This window comes from Dendrobates tinctorius, unplaced genomic scaffold (genome assembly GCF_039654945.1).
Source record: "Dendrobates tinctorius isolate UK_male_01 unplaced genomic scaffold, ASM3965494v1 ptg000131l, whole genome shotgun sequence".
NCBI lineage: Eukaryota > Metazoa > Chordata > Amphibia > Anura > Dendrobatidae > Dendrobates > Dendrobates tinctorius.
The window spans coordinates 4,917,230-4,936,706 of record NW_027361799.1 but is presented as its reverse complement, the minus strand read 5'-3'; the positions used below and the strand labels follow the sequence as shown (position 1 = coordinate 4,936,706).

The window sequence follows — 19,477 nt, the reverse complement described above, 5'->3', positions numbered from 1 at the left end:
GAAGACCATTATCTATGTATTGGAGGCTTCGCATTATCTGACCTTGTATCTAGTTCAGATTCGCTAACAATTTGAAGCCATCTATTATCAATCATCTTGATGACAGACAACTTCCACCCAGAACAGATCAGCTGCAGCTTCTAGAATAACATGGTGATCTGAGAGACGTCTCTTCCTGCCATTGGCCTCACATCAGCTCCTCAGTGCTGCTCCTATGTGGTCACTGGTTATTGTGAGGCTCATTAGTATAATCCAACATTTCCCCTCACCTCAGGTGTCTCCTTCTCCCTGGAAGCCAAAAATTTCCTTCTGCATTAGGCTGTTCACCCCTATTCTGAGGATGGACAAAACCTTATCCCTGAATTATGCAAATGTTCATTAAGTAAATTTGTGGGATAATTGCTTGGTTAAAAGGAAAAGTTTGTATTTGATGATTCGGTAAGACACATTATCATACACATCCTCTTAGTGACCAAGACCATTTAGCACAATGGTGGAAGAAAGCAGAGGTTCCCAAGTTTTCAGACATACTTGACAAGATAGGCCAACACAGCGATTTAGAACGCAGATTTGCGATCAACAACAATCACATTCACAAATACTCAAAAAAATGGAAGACCTGGAACAACAAATTTCATATCAACTAGACTTAACAAGAGGCACTATATTTTGAAGTTTAAACCTGGGCGCTTTAGTACTGGGAGCTGTATCTCCTTCCAAGAAGGTTACCCCATAATAAGGATTGTCGATTTTTTTTTTTTTTTCTTTTTTTTTTTTTTTCTTTGTTATTTGATATGTTGTTCTATGCCTGTTTGTGGGTTCTCTAGTTTTTAAATTTTTTTTTCCATACCTGTACAAGGTTGTTTATTCCCCACTCCCTTCCCTCCCTTCCTACCTTCCTTTCCCTACCCTGTTTATTTCCAAAAAACCAATAAAATTATTTGAAAACAAGAAAAAAAAAGGAAAAGTTTGATTTTGGCGCGCACGGCGCACCGTCAAAAGTGCGCAGCGCAGGTCAAAGCGCAACTAGCGCACGGCCTGCGCACGATCTGCGCACCCTATGCTAAAGATAGGGTGCGCCGATCGCAGGCTCCGCTGTCCGCTAGTAGGCGGCGCTACAAGCAAGGGGCGGGCACGCCGGGCAGAGAGCCGGCTCGGGGGCGGAGCTACCCCCGGCCGTGCGTGCGCTGAAAAAGCGCTAATGTGAAACCAGCCTTAATCAGGACCGTAGACTTCTGTCTCAAGATTCAGTTTGTGTTTTTATCATAAATTAAAGCTGTTGGCTGTCCTGCATCTATTACCAATTCTTCATCAACTGCCAAGTTAAGGCTCATTCACACGTCAGTGTTTGGTCAGTATTTTGCATCAGTGTTTGTATGCCAAAGCCAGAAATGGAACTTACCGAGAAAAGCTGCATATTCAAACTGCTACAAGAATCTGGTATCAAGATAGCATTTGTAACTAAGTGCTGTGTAACTGGTTCATTGCCACTCTGTGAGATGATCCCTATAGAGTGGGTGTGCAGGAGAATAGCCACCAGTTCATTCCTGAATAGAAATCCTGGGGGTACCAGAAGGATATAAATTTCACCCTCCTAAAGTATAGGTGTTGTGAACTCATTTTCTGGTTTACCTCTGGCTTCTGGTGAGGGTGGTGGAGCTGGCTGTGTTGACAGGAGTCGTGAGTTCTCCATCCAGGCTCCCTATAGTGGTGACAGTAGGTAATGAAGCTGATCTAAATGGCAGAGACCTGCCATCTGAGGAGGAGGACTGTGAGTGGACATCAGGAGTCTGACTGGATTTAAGTCAGCCGACTACCTAATTTTGTGCTGGTGATTTCCCCCCCCTGCCGTGAGGTTCTGGTTTCCAGTTCTGTTCCTGCCTTCTCAAGCTAAGTGTGCTCTGCTATTTTTTTCACATGAGATTTGGTCTGGTTTACTCAGTTTTTGTGGTCAGCCAGCCCCTGCTGGGGCTGTACTGAATTTCCACTCTTATGTCTCTGTTTTGCCAGTTTGCTTTTTGTCCCTGATCAGATTGGTCTTTGTTCTGTCTTCAGAATATACCAGAGTGCTGATATAGGGAATTGAAATCTAGCGACTTCAGGGTTTTTGTTATCAGAAAGTGTTGGACATTTTTTTGGCAGGGGCTTGTGCGTGATGGCAGACAGCATCTTTCCTTTTCTTGTCCTCTCTAGTTATTGTGGGCCCCATGGTTTGCTCAGCCTATATTTCTATCTGTGTTTGTGTTTTCATCTTGTCTCACAGACAATAAATGTTTGGGGGCTGTCTATTGCTTTGGGGTCTGCTCTGGGGCAGTTTAGACTTCCCCTTTTCTTGCTTTAGGCTTATCTAGTTATCTGGCTGTGACGAGGTGTCTAGGATCATCGTCGGTACGCTCCACGGCTACTGCTAGTTGTGTGGATAGGATCAGGGGTCTGCAATCCACTTAGTTACCAACCTCTCTGGTTTTCTGTGGCTTAGCTTGTTTTTTGTTTTTTCCTCCACGGTGACTCATTCATAACATATAGCTCTCTTTCAAGGATGATGCCAATAATGGCTCTCAATGGTCTGAAGATCAGCTGATTGCAACTAAACTGTGCTGGCCTTGTGGTTGGCCAGGCAGAGGTGGAAATCATGAACCATTCCACAGTGGCCATCTTTGAAATTCTGGAAAAGACATGGTCAGCACCAGACTGCACCCGAGTGAATATGAAGATTGAGTTTGGTGTGGATGTGACCAAAAAAAGAAATGGTCTTTGCTGATGTGATTGATAATGACTCGTGGCATCTATGGCCCCTCAGGTGATCAGACCCAGCAGAAGGATGAACAGACATACCATGAAAAGTCAAAAGAAACTGAGTGGGTTGCAGACAAAGTGGAGTTACTGGTGACCTAGTCATAGCCAAGAATGGATTGTTGATGGGGTCAATTTCTGACCTAGTCCACTGTGAAAAGATTAAGCAATCTGTGCAAATTATGGCATCCCATGTGAACTGAGGGAAATGTCTGATCACAAAGGACCTGAAGAGACTGCCTGTTTGTTTTGGTCTCTCCAGGCATGTAATGTGACTGTCACACAGCCGCAACACATGCAGCTGCGGCGCCTAACCGCCGATAAATTGGAGCGCTCCAGGTTTCCGATGCAGTTATTTGGAAACCGCTTATTGTATTCGGTTAAGCCCTAGTGATGGGCGAGCACTAAAAAGCTCGGGTGCTCATTGGTTGGGTCCAGCAAATTGGAATACCTGATAATCCTGTGTAATGAGCTCAATGTAAGTCTACGGGAAAATGGGAAAAGTAAGTACTTGTGCCACGACCTCCCACCCCCAACCCCCCTCGGGTGACTTTGGGGCCTAAAAAAATCTGAAATCATTAGGAACAGTGATCAAATTACATGGTGTCATCATGGGGAATACCCCTGGGAGCATTTCAGACTCCCTCGTCACAGCTATGAACAATGTTGTCAGTCCTATGCCATTTTTACAGGCACACAATAAAACATACAAAAAACTGAAATGGATTTTCCTGGGAAATATGTTAAGGAACATCCATTTCATGGTAATTTGTATGTAAGACAAAATAAATAACCCAAAGCAAAAATGTTCTTCCACCACTTGGGCTATGTTCACACGTAGTGTTTTCGATGGTTTTTCAAATTTGGCATTGCTTTCAACCAAGACAAATGCGTTCACTGGGAAATGTCACTTGAGGAAGTGAGACAAAAGGGAGATGGTAGAAAATGCTTCTTGTGTATGGTGCAGCCATTAGTAAAAGATGGGGGGTGTCCCATAGTGCTGCATGAAGTATAATTCAGAATTCTGTTCTGTGCTCACCTCCATTTGTCTTGGCAGTACTGTGCAGCGGTTTGGCTGATTTGCACATGGTTAGTGATGGGAAGGGCTCTTTTACTCTTATTGAGTACTGTTCAAGAAGCTTCTTGAATCATCTTTATCAAGTTGCTCTCCTGGATTGATTCCTTCTTCCACTTCATCTTCTTGGTCCTCTCTCTTCTGTCCACTTTCTCTTCTTAATTGCTGTAGATCTGTGGAACTAGACAGACAAGTTAGTTAACTTACACTCTCAATGGTAGTGATAACTAAAACTAATTGACTAAACATCTTCCATAATGCATCATTGCTTATCTCCACTTCTATAAAGATGGGTGGCAGGGCTGCCTATAGCTGGATGTGAGACTTAGTTTGAGCTTTCTCCTCTTTCACCCAATATTATTGTTTAACTTCAGATGGGAAATTCCTTCTTGCTGATGGGTATGGTTGATGTAAGTTTCAGCAAGTTCTCGATCTTCAAAGGTTTTCTTGTGCCATTTGGTAAAATACTCTTGCCTCTTTTGCGCTCACCAAAGGTTGATGAAATCTAGAGAGAAAATACATTGGTGCTAGTGACTACCTCACAAGTAAGCGCGCAATTCCTACTATTCAAGCCGCATGTCATTGTTCTCAGTACTAATCCTCAATTCCCAATTCAGACCATCCTGACCAGAAGCACAGGCAATCGCCACCTCTTGGTGTACAATTGTTAGTGGAAAAGTCAGGTCCAGCTTCTTGGTGCAGTTGAGCATTTGCTGTTTCAATATATGCAATAGTGCAACACACAGACCCCTACTGCCGTCCTATGCATTTTCACTCTTGTACTAAGACTTCATAAGAGTCAAAACACACAGGCTGGCAAGAGGCGTCTGTTTGCTGTGATATACTGGAATATGTATTGAAACAGCAATAAATTAGTAACTGCACCTAGAAGCTGGACATGTCTTTTCAATGCTTCCTACTGTTTACTCACTTCTCATGGAGCTTTTCCAAGTCCTTCCCAGAATGTGTAATGGGTTGTCCTTTTAACGTCACAAAAAATGGTTAACCATCTTTGAATTCTTCAGCTGAGTTGGTCAGATAAATTTGAGCTATGTTTCGAAAAGCTATTGAATAAAAATTGTGTTAAGGATTTGCTTAGCTGAACATAGAACAAAGTAAATATATTGATTTACCCTTACACACATCTTCCTGCCAGGGCCGTATTGTTTGTGCTGCCCTAGGCACGTTTAGTGCTGCCTCCCCCATTGGTGAGCATGAGTAATGCAGACACTCTCGTCAGTGACTTGGGCTACTGTCAAATCAGCGATTTTTGCATTTTCGCAGCAGATCTGGTAGTTTATCTGCATTTGCCATGTAACAGATCACTTGTGGCAGCACTGCATTCAGCTTCATTCCCTATGGGACTTGCAGACATGTGCGACACTTGTGGTTTTGCCGTGATCCAGCAAATGCAGTAATTGAAGCAACTGAAAAAAAGCTGCTAGGTAATGAATGAGGCCGGATCTGTGTATGCCCATGTAGCTCTTTAAAAGATACTTCCAGCAATATTTCTACACGTTCAGTCTATTCATCTGAAATCGGTTTGCATACATATTCAAATGAGGGAGTAGATCTGTTGCTCCAGCTCTATACCCGCTCGGTGCCACCTCTTCCTGATCGACTTGCAGCTCTTTTTTCCAGAATGAAACACATCATAGAGGCTGTCAGTGAAGCAAAAGCAGGTAGCACTCTGCGGGAAATAGAGCTGGAGTGATGGAAGGTTAAGATCCACCACAGTCGTTAGGCATAATTTATATATCAAATGAAATGCTGATTACTGAATAAAGGGAGAAAGGGGCCGACCATATAAAGGTGCTAACTGAGTTTGTCTTTAAAAGAGCTACATGCACATATATAAGGCTTGGAGGGGTTAAATCCTGCAGACTGCCTTTAAATAAATACATTGGAACATAGTGTATAAGTATGGTAAAATAGCAGTCCTTATTCCATGAGGCGCTACAACTCCTTCAGTCAACTGATCAATGCTGATGTCAATATTGATAGCCTATTATAAGGATAGGATGAGTGAAGAATTCTGAAACCACGGATATGTGATAATATCCTAAATGGTGCTTGGCGCTCTTCCATCCTGTTCTCATTATCAGACTCCATGAGCACCTGATCATATTCACTAAGAGCTGCTAGGAACATTATGGAGGTGTATCCACTTCCTTCTCATTGCTGCCCTCCTATGTCCACCATTCTGAAGATGACACTTTGTAAATCAAATGGATATTTGATTCCTGTTGTGGGCACTCTGACTCAAAGCACAAGTTGTTGAAGGTAGATATCCATGATCTGCAATACGGTCCTGGTCATTTGGATAATTATTTGTGGAATCAGACAGTTGATGATCCCGTCTCCTATCATAGCATTCTTGTATGCCAGGGTCATTCCATAAATATTTCACTGCATCTACATAAGGGATCTCAAATGAGCACACCTTCTCAAAATCAACTTCCTGAAATAACAGTGCATGACCCTTGTTGTGTTGATACTTGTATGGAATTTTAAGGGTCTCCCTTGCCCAAATCATAGCTTGCATTGCAGTGAATATGTTCTGGTACACAAACTTAGTGAAGCCCCTCTTCATCAGAGTAGCCAGATCCATGGATAATCCTTATCTGCTCCCGGCAGGTGTCCCTCATGTCTTGGCGGAACTGCCTGTCTTGTCACTGATCCTCCGAGCTTCCTTGGCCTCCTCGCTGAGGCAGCACACCATGATGGACTATAGAGTCATGTCTGCTAACTGCTTGTGGTGCTGGAAAGAGACAGACCCCCCACCCTGCGAAGCACAGACCTGCTTCTTCTCCTTGTAAGAAGGGGAATGCTGTGCAGATTGGGGGGAGGCAGACTGATGAGACGGGAGATCCCTTTAAATAAATACATTGGAACATAGTGTATAAGCATGGTAAAATAGCAGTCCTTATTCCATGCAACTGTACAACTCCTTCAGTCAGCTGATCAGTGCTGATGTCAATATTGATTGCCTATTGTAAGGATAGGATATTAAATCCTCAAATGAATTAAACAGATGTTTAGTGCATATGATGTCCACAGAGCTAATACACAATGCTGCCAGCAGAAATATTCTTGCATGGGTATTACGGTAGCACAGTGGCTCTGTGGTTCGCACTGTATATAGTGGCTCAGTGATCAGCGCAACAGCTTTGTAGGATTGGGGGTTCAAATCCCACAGAGGATGACAGTTGTGCAGAGTTTGTTCTCTGTGTTTGGAGTGTGATACGAAAAACCCACACAAAGACCTACTAATAGGATATTTAGATTTTGTGCCCCAATGGGGACAGTGATGTATTTAAAGCGCGCGGAGTAAAAAGGATCTTGTCACCTCGTTTTGCCACTATAAGCTGTGTCCACTGCCTTTCGGTGCTGTAGGGAATAAACTCGCTCAGGAGCCACCGGAGTCAATCAGGAGGCATGCTCCTTTAAAAATTCATAGGGTTTATTGCTCCATAACCCAGCACATAACATAAGGAATAGCCTTTAGCTAAGGCGAAAGCAAGAATAAGTGTTTGCTGAGGCTCCAGGACTGAGCCTGAAACAATGGACACAGGAGGCTTATCCCTCCTCGCATGCAGCCAATATGCCCAGGCCTCACCGGGTCAACAGCCTCAGCACGTGGTCTTTAGGAAGGTAGCACACCTTCCTCCACCTAGGCCTGCTGGGACCTTCCACTTGGCTCAATCCGATCCATGTTCTCTCCCATGTGACCTACTCTGGTTACCTTATATGGTCCGTAGCAACGCCCAGTGGGTCACATGGCTATGACCTCATCACAGGTCCTTCAAGCATTCATGCACATATACTTTATTGTGACACTCTTAAACACACCCCTGGGTGGATTTGTAGATTGATCCTGCCCATCTCATCAATTATCTGTAGGCTTCTTTGACACTTTGGAATGACAGATCAGATCTGCTGATCAGCACATAAGCAAGCCTTCATCTCAAGGCCATCCACCTTGAGATACATAACAATCCTTCAGCATCCTATACCCATTAACACAATGGATATGAATTTAGGCCCATCCTGGGACACCCACACAGCGCCCCCTAGCGGACACAGTGGTCACTATAACACAGCGCTTATCTACAGCATTCTAGAATGCTCTTGATAAGCCCCTGATCTGACCTGCAAGATTATAATAAAACATGTTTTTCTTCTCACCCGGGGGCGGTCCGGTCTGATGGGTGCACAGGTCCGGCACCTCCCATCTTCATGTGATGTAATTTTCCTTGATTTGTCGTGCTCCTGCGTAGGTGTACTGATGTGCACTGTTGAGGGCAGAGTAAGAGCCCAAAGGAGGCTACCTTCACTGCTCCTTATACAGAACCACGTGGCCAGATGGCAGGTTTGCCAGGGGGGGGAGACTTTCTGCCCTACACATACTGGACCATGTAACTGCTATGGTTGGAGGAAAAGGAAGGGGGACTGGACCGGAAGGTGTGCAGGCAGAGGGCATGAAACAGAGGGTGCCACAGGGAAAGCAGCCTGCAACACCACACTCCCAGAGAAGACTCCCCATCATTGCACAGAGGCTGAGAAGAACAATGGTGCGAGCTTTAGTTGAGTACATGGACTCTGGAGCCTTCATGACCAGAGGAGACTTTGCTCCTGACAGTGCAGAGACAGTGACCCGAGCGTGTAAATTAACCCTTTAACCATTGGTCTCTCTGATCCATGGTGACATCATCAGTACATGCACATTATTAGTCCTGCAGTGTGCAGGTGCTTGGCCTCTCTGACCTTTACCAGCTCCTGTGCACTACAGTACTTTGCTCTGCCCTCAACAGGGCAGATCAGTACGCCAGCACAAGAGCGCACCACAAAGCAATGAAGATAACGACATCACATGTAGATGGGAGGCGCTGGACCTAGACCTGCAACACCCATCAGACTAGACCGCCCCCTGGATGAGTATAATATAACTTGTTCTTCGTATCTACAGCTTTACAGAATGCTGTAGATAAGCCCCTAAAGGCAGTGGAAGCATCTTATAGCAACAAAACGAGGTGACAGGTTCCCTTTTTAATAAGAATATTATTTATTCATTGGTATTATGCTATGTCACATTACCAGGATCTGAGGATCTTCTGTTTCGAGGTCAAGAGCTCTCTGATGCGATGTTGCTGCCTGTCTCGCTGTCTTCCTCTTTTGACACTGCAGTGTTGTGGACAAAATATTGACTGGTTAACAACAAGTATGGTGTCTATGTACTAACTGAACTATAAACTCTCCCCATAACATGTCCAGCAGACATTGTAGGATTACTATATTGATTTTATTCTATTACTGCCCAGTCTCTGACTAAGGCCTTATTCATATGTCTATGTTTAAACACCTACTTGAAAAAATGGTATCTGTGTCATTGGTGTATGGTCAGTGTCAGATTTTACAATAAGGGTATATGCACACGTTGTGGATTTGCCTGGGAATGGCGCATGCTCAGATTCAAATCTAGTCTCCCAAGATCTCGGGGCAAGATCTACATCTGAGCATGCACCGCCCCAGTGGCCATTTTCCTGGAGGCCACCGCATTGCTCCAGTGGAGCTTCAGGGGCCTCCGGGCTCTGACAAAATGACAGCGAGGCCCCCTTTGCTACAGAGCCACCACCCTAGCAGAGAGCTGCACAGAGCACCGCTGCCATAATGAGGCAATGGGTATACTTGACTTGCACCTTCCTGGTGAGGCGCCCCCTCACTTTGTCATCAGGACCACTCCCTGCCCCCATCTTCCCACCACCACCATACACAATGACTGCAGATTGCTCTGCACCTGCCCTATAAGATGAAATCTGGCATACAAGATGACCCCCTAGCTTTTAAGATTTTCAGGGTTTAAAAGTTATCTTGTACGTAAAAAAATATTTTATAATGTCCAGGGAGATCTCTAATATATGATGTCCAGGGACAGGCGATCTATAATATATAATGCTCAGGTAGTAGATCTATAATATACAATGTACAGTCCAGGCAAATCTATAATATATAATGTCCAGCTAAGACCAGAGGCAGAGATGTATTACAACACTCCCACCCCACTCACTCTATCTGGGACTGGGAGCAAACATTGCCAGTGCTGCTGCTGCCAGTCACTCTCTGGGACCATCTGGGAGCAAATATTGCCGCTGCTGTGTGCTCAAGCCAGTAGTAATGGACAATAGAGACACAAAATGGGGAGCTGACAAGCACCTTGACATGTTTCGCCACCCTGGGCTTCAGGTGTCGTGGGGGAAAAATGCCTCCAAAAACACTGGTGTTCATAATTTCTTATCCACTTATTATAAAAATGAATGAAGAAAAGAGAAATCTTAATTGCATCAGTATTTGGGGACCAATCTCTGCCATCACCAGCTCTAGGTACTTGTTTGCGCACAGTTTTTGATGGCATTTGTCAGGCAGGTCTTTCCAAACATCTTGGAAAACTACCTGCAGATCTTCAGTGTATGAGGCTTGTGCAAATCCTGTCTCCATGTGATCACACAGACTGACATTGAGGTCAAGGATCTGTGGGGCCAAATCACCTCCAAGTCTCCTTGTTCTTTATACTGAAGGCTGTTACTAATGACACTGGATGATTTGGATTTTCTGCTGCAGAATAAACTATAGTTAGATTTACTATTTGCTCTAACATTTAGATGAAATATATTTTTACAATTATATTTAACGTGCAATGTTCTGTGGATTCCTATTGGTGATAATGGGATATTGGTAGGTAAATTGCCCGAAATGGTTAAGCAACAAAACAACTCTTGAATATTTTGGTGCAATAATGTAGACTTGCAACCCATTTCAAGGGTCTTCATTGTCAGGGAGGACCCCAACTATCTGGAGGGAGAGAAGCTCTAACTAGCCAAATACTGAGGCGGAGCTGGAAAGGCCCACTTGGGACAGGAAGATGAGTCAGATGTTACAGATGTCTGTGGCTTGAGTGTTGCTCTCCGAATGTTCTGCTTCCATTTACCAGCCTGAGTGGTCATTTTGGGTTCAGTGCAGAGTCTGGAGAAAGGGTGGTCTGCAACTGGATTGAGCTGGTGGCCTCCTTGACAACTTAAATTGAGAAAAATGACCCTGCTTTGTTCCTGACATGTGTTTTTCAGACCATCCCAGAGACCGTCCATGAAAGGCATGTAGTCTGCAAGTGTGAGCTGAAGTGGCCGCTAGGGTCCACTAGGTGAGACCACTATTCAGATTGTGTTCCTTTTTAAGATCCCTTGAACAGGGCGGAGTAAAGAAAAGGAGTCTGGTCTGCGTGGATGACCTGTTGCTAGGTCCATAGTGATATTTGTCACATCATGTCATCTAAACTGGCAATTGACATCAACACGTTAAGAATTCTCTGGGTGCAGATGATTCTCCTGAAGCATGGTGGTGTACGCTTCTCATGTCATCCTGGAAGCTGAGTGGATCCATGTTTGTCAGTGGCACTTCCTGGTCTCCCTTCTGGACTCATGTGGTCATTGCAAAAGAATCCCAAAGTAAGCCTATGAAATGTAGACAAATGTCACAGGTTGTTGGCTGATCAAGTAGAAAGAAGCAGGTATAATGTAGATTTCTTCAAAAACTAGATTAAAATGCAACCATATCCTCTTCATTTCTTCTATTTCTTATTGATACATTAAACTGAATACTTGTTTCAAAAGGCTGAATATTGCACATGTGAACTTGGCATAAAAGGGTCCTGTGAACAGGTCAAAGATGCTTACAGTATTAAGTAAGATGGCAGAACAAGTCATATGTTTGTATGAACTTGTGGACAGACCTCCTTAGCATTGGAGTCTTCTGTGGATTGTCAATTCTCTGCAAAACTTTCAGATTAAAAATTACAGGTTTCATGCAATACTAGTTTGTTCAAGCTGCTTCTGTTTCCATAATCATGGACTTCTCAGTAGGTTCCATCACCAGGATCTGGTTAGAATGATCGTGGCACCATGTCCCTCCATGAAGTCTTAGAATTTTCACATTGGATCTAAGAGAGCAGTGTGACTTCTGTATGGATGAGTATGATTGGCTTTCAGGCTTCTGTCTCAAGACTTAATACAGAACCCAGAAAGCAACACATGATCATAAACTCGAGCTTTTCCATAAACTATAAAGAACAAGCCCAGAGGTGGTGATGGTAACATGTATATCCCAAGTTTGGCAATCAAGATAATCTACAAAAGAAAACATATTGTGAAAAAACGCTGACATAAGACCTGATATTCTCACTAAAGTAATCTGTACAGCAAGCTGCAAAAAAAAAGCTCAAGCTATTTGTTCTCCAAATTCTTTTACAAATTCCTTTACCTTAACTGCCAAGTTGATGCCATGGTCCAATACATTTACTTTCCAGGGAAAATTGAGGTAATTGAAGACGAAACTGGATGACTACAAGAGGATCATGGATAGAAGACCTGGCCTTACATGTTTATGGCTTCTCTTAACCTCTCCCAATGAGCAGGTGGAGTACAGTCTGGACATTGTTTCCAGTTGATGTATACTCGGTACATTTTGTCAGTTTCCATTGCTTTAAGCCAAAGAAAATAGCCAGCTAAAGCAACAAAGACACCTCCCAATGAGCAATTCTCTATAGTAGGGCTCAAGATTGAAGAATAATGTCTTAGTCCTCTGTATTCATGTACAGGATAATGTGACATGGACAAGTTTCCTACAAGTTGGGTCAAAGCAAAGCCACTCAGCTTGATTTTATGACTAGCTTTGTCCATGAGCAACACATTGTCTGGTTTCAGGTCCCTGTGCATCAACCCTCTACCATGCCAATAGTCGAGAGCCAAAGATATCTATAATGCACAGCTGTTGACTGCATCCTTGGGAATTCCAACCTGAAGAAAACAGATCAGTACCATGAGATTTAGATTGATCTGAGCAGTGACTTCTCCAAGGCAAAAATACCAAACATTGAATATGTTACTTTTGGGACAGTGGCTGCTATAGTGAATAAAACTGTTGGTGTGATTGACACATGGCAATCGCATTAATGTGTATTCTGAGAGCCACTGCCAGATTAATTGGGCAGCTACTTATGTCCAGTGATAAGGTATTGGGAGACCCAACTTCATCATTTTGTCAGCTGGTATTTGCTTTTGGGTGCCCAATAGATGGTGCAACCTATAGGTATTTTTATGGAATAATAAAATTGGCCCCATTCATTGGTATTTGTCTCCAGACCACTGACAGATCCAGCTGAATTTGCTAAGAATGAATGACCATACACTATCAATAGCTATTGACTCACCACTTATTTGGTCAACACCCATTTCTCCCAACCTTTACAAATTCATATTATCTTTCTGGGAAAAGATGGGCATCTTCTATATGTAAGATCATGGTGATTGGATAACTTTGCTTCTAGATGTGTGGAAACTTTTTACAGCTTATGTTGCTAAAAAACATCTGGATTTGCCAATGACCTACAGATAAACCCCTCTGCTCTATGGTCCAGTTAAAATCATTATCACATGTTTATACCTAATTTACCACTTAAACCAACTTGGTTAACTTAAATCTTGGATATGCAGGAGTTTGCATGTTGACTGAGTTCCAGAGGGCACCATTAAAGGAGATGAGCAGTGAATGTTTATAAGATTGTCAGGATATCTGTGCTGCAGGGTGAGTTTTTATAATGGTGGAAGGGGACCAAGGGTTAGATCAGATGTCACCAGTGACTAGAGGGAGACATGAACAGTTTGCTTGATTTGTCTAGGTTTTGTGCACTGGATGGCTTGGAGTGACTGTGAAATGTCAGCCTCTGTGCTGTACATGGGAGAGGGGGAATGGAGGGGCTGATGTCGAGTATACAGAATGTGTAAAGGGACAGTAGAGGCAAAAGAAAGCAGCAGCTAAGTGGTGTGCAATTTAACAAGAAGCATATTTGTTTAAATATCTGCCCAGCCTTGCCTGTCTCCTGACCTGTCCATATGCCATGTTTAACCGGCAAGAGACTCTGAAAATATTGCACTTAGAAATAAATTGTGTGCACACATACGCTCCCCAAGCCAGATCTGAATTTATCAGAAGTTTTCTAGGATGAAATGACTAACTTGCTTTGAATAATTGCTTAATTAGCAAGTGCCCACAGCAGGCATTACTATGTAAGATGCATAAACGCTCATACTTGGCAGCAGAAAAAAAAACCAAGTGAAAACACTGAACATTTTAGAAGGGGGTCCCAGGGGTAACGTCTTTCCTAGCAGAGTGACATGGTAAGCATGCCGATATGAGGAGACTTTAAAGCTGCAATGCTCCTTTGGGAAATGTGCAAGTTGTTGTCTCTTCAGAGAGTAAGAACAAGAACTCTAGCGCCACCTATAGGGAGTAGCACATTGACCACTAGGATTGCTCCTTCCTATTGGTGGCACGAGAGTTCTATCCCCCTTCTGAAGAGACTTTTAGCAACATTATAGAAGCAAACGCAGGAACAAATGGTAAATGGCAGATGCCACGCACACAGATCACTGAAAAGCTTCTGGTATATTTCTAATGTCTACTCAGACCAAGGACAGATCAAATAACAGCACCAGATGACCATTTTCAGGATTTCTAATTCACTGTACACCTTTTCCTCCTTACATTTATTCTTTATTTTTACAGCCACGAGTTCCTTGCTGACTGGGTGTGATGGCAAGATGACCTGAGGTTAAAAATCACAACGGATCAGAACAAACTGCCATATATTATATGAATCTGTGTAATGGATCACTACAATGAATATGTATGTCCCTCCAGTGTATCTGGTGCAGGACACATTGGGGAACACTGAGGATAAATCAACACTTCCAAATCCTCCCTCACCAAGCTCTTTACAGAAGTCAAAACTGCACAGGTCAATAGGGTTTTCTGTGTTGTCCACATCTCTGAGCGATAAAGCACAGCATTTGGCATCACCATGGTCTTGAGCTGGCATGTCTGTGGCATCAGAGGTCATCATATACCTTCTAACTGCAGGGATTATACAAGATTTAGTAAAATTTTATTTGAATCTCCAAATTTTACCCAATAAGATAAAATTAGCCAATTTGGTATCACTACATCTGAATAAGTACAAAAATGTGGTGTAATCCTTACTTCTGGAGCCTTAGTATTTGTTACTGTAAAAGCTACTGGGTCGCCCTCCCAGGGCTGCGGGGTATTCGGTACTGGGCTGGTGTCAGGGGAACGTGTCACAGCAGCGGTGACCCAGACCATGGCCCTGGGAGCCCAAGTCAATGGCGGTATATGAAGTTAGTGAAATGGAACAGTTTGACGCCACCTGTGGTGCTCGGCAAGGGAGGTGTTAAGCCAACGCGGCAGACAGATCCTCTGGGACAGATGATGGGATGCAGCAGTATTGGTATAGCCCTCCACAGGCAGGGCTGATGTCCCAGGGCAGTGTAGCTGTAATGGGAAGGTGTAGGCAGTCTAAAGGATGGTACCCAGATGTAGTGGTGCTGAGCAGGTTGGCGCAAGAATGAATGGAGGACACTGAGGCTTGTAGTTCCAAGGCTTTACTCAGTCTGCGGTACACAAGGATGCCTTCCTCCGGGCTGTGTCCTCCAGGTTAGAGACTCAGCCAACCTTCAGGCCAGATAGAAAGCTCCTCTCCAACACTCCGCCAACATGTACCTTTCCTGAACGACTCCTCTATAGCGCCTTTAATTGTGACGATCTCCAGTACCGTGGTACTCTGAATTTCCTCCTATCAGATGTTCCTAACAACTCTACTCGTATGGCAGACAGCTGTAGCCTCTATCGGGGACTCCTTTCACCAGAGTCCTGGCTCTCTATTTAGTTGCTGTTGTGCCCCAAGTCTTAGATGGGAGTAGTGCATTTACAGGCAACTACTCCACCGGTGTCTGATGCAGAACCATAAGTGTCCATACAACCTTGGGGACTGGGCCCCAGCCTTGCACTGAGAACCTATAGGCAGGGTTCCTCTTCCACCCCACGTCTCCTCTGTTCTCCTACTCCTTCGTTCCGCACTGTTCTTTCTCTTATGAAAGCTTGTTCTACGTCTTTCTCCTTCTGTTTCTTTCCCATGCCAGCTGGCTCAGATCACTGAGGCAGCTGCAGCACTCCTTCCTCCATCCCTTCTTCCAGGGATCCCCACTTCTCCCGAGTGGCTTCCTTCCTCACTGACCCTCTGTCAGACTGAACCTTTAATCCTACACTTTCCCTCTTTTACACATCTTAACTCCACCCACCTCCCAGCACATCCAGTGTTCCATGTAGGAAACCACCAGAGGTGCCCTGCTACTCTCTAAGCACTGAGCTGCAATGTGGTTGTGCAGAACAACCCTGTTGTGTGGGGTTGGAGTGTGGAAAGTAGTTCCCACCTTACCTGGATGGTGGGGCACTACACCTTAGGAGAAGGTACAGTACCTCTGTGGCGACTGAGCCTCAGGGGCGCCACACTATAGCTACTGGTTATCTGGAAGTTCCATGTTTTTACCCAATCTTCATCTCCTTCTGTAATGGAAAGTAATCAAGACTCCAAAATTTTCCCAAAATTGTGTCCTTAACCACATATCTGTTTTGGGTGTTGCAACTTTCCCTTTTGTGATCACATCATTTGAATTTCACCTGACCACACAGATTCCTCCTAATCTCTTGTTTCTATATTCCAGTAAAACACATCTGTAGGACGGCATTCCCATGTGCCTGTCTTATTAGTGTGTATGTAATCTCTTGTAACTGTGTGAACTTGGTCTTGGGTCCTGTGGTAGCATGTAATATTATGTCAGTGTCGTGTATGAAGTGTAGCTCAATACAGCATTTTACACCATAACCCATGCAAATGTTTCCAGTAATATCTGCTGAATTGTCTGGTATGTCTTCATCTATTAGGTATTGTAGACTAGATCCTCTTGGACTTTGTGAATGTAGAGTTTTTGGCAAGGTTCATTCACTTCACTAGTATTTATTCCATGATGTAAAAGATCTTCTGCATAGATCAGTTGAAATAGTATAGAGTAACAGAAATGTGATTCACATCAATTGGCTTTTCCTGAGATTTGTCTTCTCCTGTAGGATTGGTGTTGAATAAAATCCATCAAGGGCAGGATGTTTAATATTCCAGCTCTTATTGGAATCCATTTCTTCCTAAAATAAATGCAGTATCATTCTGCAATATACAACTTGCATTGATCAACATGTGCCCACACTTTATTGTCTGTGGGTAATTTTAACTACATTAGATGCTTGTTGAACAAGAATCATAACTTGTCCCATGGTTTCAATAACCTCAAAGGGACCTTCCCAGTTACTTTCCCAAGGTCCATTCTTCCTGACAGTTTAATCCTCACTAGAGCCCCTTTGTTGAATATAGATTCATATGTCGTCTCCATTCTCTGCGTTCTTGATGCAGCATGTGGAAGTATGGCTTTCAAGCTTTCCTGTAACTACTGCAACCATTTGGGCCTTGCAACAGCATCTGTTTGAGGTGTGGACAAAAATGGTTCATGTGGAAAAATTGCATTTTTCTTCCTGTCATTAGTTCAAAAGGAGGAAATTGAGTTGTGGAAGAAGTCGTTCATCACACTCAACAGTACAAAAGGTCCGGCATCAACCCAAGTATCTCCTTTGTCCAACAACATCTTAGCAATTCTGGATGTTATTGTTCTTTTCATCGTTTCTACAATACCAGCAGACTGTGGATGGTAAGGTAGATTAAACTGTTGTACCCCTAGAATAGTACAAACTACTTGCATGACTTTTCCTGTAAAGTGACTTCCTCAATAAGAGGTGACCATTCCTGGGATCCACCAAGTACAAAAGACATGATTAAATAATGCTCTCTGTGGACAAAGCATCATCTTTCCTGACATGTAAAATACAACCCATTTAGAAATAACATCTACTACACCAATGCATACTTGAGACCATTTTTACCTGATGGTAACAGACCAATCTGTAACATAGACCATGGACCATCTGCAGGTGCAATTTGGAGGAGTGGAGGTTTGTCCTTTTGGTCTTGGATTCATTTGAGCACAAATGAGACATGATTGAACAATACTTTATATAGTCTCTTCCATCTTTTTCCAGTAATCATTCTGAGAATGCCTAACCTTTTCTGTTGGCCTAAATGACCCAAACTTTCATGATTATATCTTGTGAACTCAACCTGTAGATATTTTGGTATAAACGCACAGAACTCCACTTTAAGTCATGACACAAAACCCTGCTTAAACAAACAAAAGGGAGGATATGTATCCACCTGGGAAGTAACAAGAGATGTCTTTTTCTTCTGCAAAATGGATATTCGGGTCTGTTCTTGAACTCCTGAAACCTCGAGGGGTTAATGTTGAAACACTTTTCTTATCACGGCTGCCTCTTTGGCTAGAATATCTGCAGTTGCATTTCCAACAGAGAATTCATCATATTTTTTATGGGCAGCGACTTTGACAATAGAATGAAAAGCAAAAAATGGTTTTGCTATTATCTCAAATTGTTTACAGCGTGTCACTGTGTGCAAGAGTCTCATTAAATTGTACAAAGCCTTTCTTGTCCCAAACTGGCAAATCGGTCAGTGGGTGATGGTGACACAGTGCCGACATATTCCGCAGCCCTTTACATTTTAGAGGGGGCTTGTACAGACAATATATACTACTGCATAACAATAGACACAGATCAAAACCAATACCAAGAGGAATGAAGGCCCTGCATCATTCTGAAGACCATTATCTATGTATTGGAGGCTTCACATTATCTGACCTTGTATCTAGTTCAGATTCGCTCACAATTAGGAGCCATCTATTATCAATCATCTTGATGACAGACAACTTCCACCCAGAACAGATCAGCTGCAGCTTCTAGAATAACATGGTGATCTGAGAGACGTCTCTTCCTGCCATTGGCCTCACATCAGCTCCTCAGTGCTGCTCCTATGTGGTCACTGGTTATTGTGAGGCTCATTAGTATAATCCAGCATTTCCCCTCACCTCAGGTGTCTCCTTCTCCCTGGAAGCCAAAAATTTCCTTCTGCATTAGGCTGTTCACCCCTATTCTGAGGATGGACAAAACCTGATCCCTGAATTATGCAAATGTTGATTAAGTAAATTTGTGGGATAATTGCTTGGTTAAAAGAAAGTTTCTTAGAATTTATTAATTTCAGTTGAGTGATCTGATCAGTTTTCACCAGTGGAGATATCTGGCAGTAAGGCTAAGTGCACATGGTGATTTTCTTCCTGTGGATTTTTCCGCGCAGACTTTAAGAAATCCGCAGGTGATATGACCGGCATTTTTCCTGCTGATTTCTTTTTTATTGCAGTTTTCCACTGCGGCTTTTCTTCTGCGGATTTGGAGAATGGAGCAGGTGGAAAACTGCAGAAAAGAAGTGACATGCTGCATTTTTTTGGACCGCATAAAAACCGCGTGGAAAAAAACGCAGCGTGTGCACAGCTTGCGTTTTTTTTTTTTTTTTTTTTCAATTGTTACCACCCACCTTTCATGTCTCCCCTTTTTCCCCTCATAGATTGTAAGCTTGCGAGTAGGGCCCTCATTCCTCTTGGTATCTGTTATGATCTATGTGATTATTGTTATGCTGTAATGTCTATCGTCTGTACAAGTCCCCTCCGAAATGTAAAGTGCTGCGGAATATGTTGGCGC

The 19,477-nt window shown here is 43.3% G+C and overlaps 1 long non-coding RNA gene and 1 pseudogene across 1 annotated transcript in view; one reads left to right on the top strand and one right to left on the bottom strand.

Moving 5' to 3' along the window:
• LOC141047991 (uncharacterized) overlaps positions 1-19,477 on the top strand; it is a 224,899-nt gene that overhangs the window by 42,729 nt on the left and 162,693 nt on the right. The window lies entirely within an intron of this gene.
• Positions 5,877-6,608, bottom strand: LOC141048033 (guanine nucleotide-binding protein G(q) subunit alpha-like; annotated as a pseudogene).